The sequence below is a fragment of the Eulemur rufifrons genome, chromosome 3 (assembly GCF_041146395.1).
Source record: "Eulemur rufifrons isolate Redbay chromosome 3, OSU_ERuf_1, whole genome shotgun sequence".
Classification (NCBI taxonomy): Eukaryota; Metazoa; Chordata; class Mammalia; order Primates; family Lemuridae; genus Eulemur; species Eulemur rufifrons.
Window position 1 is genome coordinate 20220740 of NC_090985.1, and position 1543 is coordinate 20222282.

General features: G+C 32.1%; 1 non-coding gene across 1 annotated transcript; it reads left to right on the forward strand.

Moving 5' to 3' along the window:
- The first annotated feature begins 1036 nt into the window (after positions 1-1036).
- On the forward strand, positions 1037-1184 carry LOC138382283 (small nucleolar RNA SNORA29). Its single transcript, XR_011233372.1, has one exon. It is a non-coding gene; the product is annotated as a small nucleolar RNA SNORA29 (small nucleolar RNA).
- Positions 1185-1543: the final 359 nt, after the last annotated feature.

Genomic DNA, 1543 nt, shown 5'->3' on the forward strand with positions numbered 1-1543 from the left:
TACATTTTCCTTTAGGGCAAAGCCTTGCAAGACTTCTGAAATCATTTCTGTCTCTAAAAATATATGGGGCATGTCTATAAATCAATATTTCTTAGGCTCAACACTAGAGATATAATGTAAGACCTGAAACTGTAAAACTGCTGAAAGAAAATATGGAAAAGGCTCCTTGACATTGGTCTCTGCAATAATTTTTTGGCTATGACTCCAAAAGCACAGGCAACAAAAGCAAAAACAGAGGAATAAGATTGTATCAAACTAAAAAGTTTTTGCACAGCAAAGAAAATAATTAACAGAGTGAAGGAATAACCTACAGATAGAGAAAAAAATATTTGCAAACCATACATTTGATAAGGGCTCACTGTCCACAATATATGAGCAACCCAAGAAAAAAAAAATAACCCCAATAAAAAATGGGCAAAGGACTTCAAGCAACATATTTCAAAAATAAGACATATAAATGGCAAATGTGTATATGAAAAAATGCTCAACATCACTAACCATCAGGTAAATACAAATTAAAACCACAATGAGATACCACTTCATACGTATTAAGATAGCCATTATCAAAAAAATGAAAAATAAGTTGGTGAGAGTGTGGATAATGGGGAATCCTTGCACACTGTTGGTGGGAATGTAAGTACAGACATTATGGAAAATAGTATGGAGGTTCCTCAAAACATTAAAAATAGAACTACCATATGATCAAGAAATTCCACTAATGGGTGTATATTTAAAGGAAATATTATAAAGTCAATGCGTCGAAAAGATATCTGCACTCCCATGTTCATTGCAACATTATTCATAGTATCCAATGTATCAAATCAACCTAACAGTCCATCCTCACATGAGTGGATTAAGGAAATTTGATATACATACACAATGGAATACTAGTCAGCCTTAGAAAAGGAGGAAATTATCTCATTAGCAAAAATATAGATGGACCTGCAGGATATTATGTTAAGGGAAATAAGCCTAATACAGAAAGGCAAATAGTCTATGATCTCACTTATATGTAATAGCTACAATAGTCAAATTCTTTCCTCTTTTACTACCTTTTCTCCTAATAATAGATTTTAGTGACTATGCTTATGGGATAGATTAAAATTGTCATGATCTGAAGAGAGAGGGGTTCTGTTTGTTTGTTTTTTGGTATCCTTCTATATGAAATGACTGGACAGAAATTTATTGCTTATGACATTTTGACACTGTTTTAAACATAATAAAAGCAAAACATTGGAGTAGTGAGTTTATAAATAAAAAATTAAATAAGTATTTTTTAAAGTCAAACTCATAGAAATAGAGAGTAGCATGGTGGTTACCAGAGGCTGGGAAAAGGGCGGGAGAGAAGAATGAGATGTTGGTCTCAGAGAGTACAAAGATTCAGTTAGACAGAAGGATTAAGATTTTAAGATCTATTGCACAGCATGGTGACTATAGTTAATAATGTATCATATATTTCAAAATTGTTGAGAGAGTAAATGTCAAAAAATGAATGAATGAGGTAATGGATATGTAATTAGCTTGATTAAATCATCACATAGTG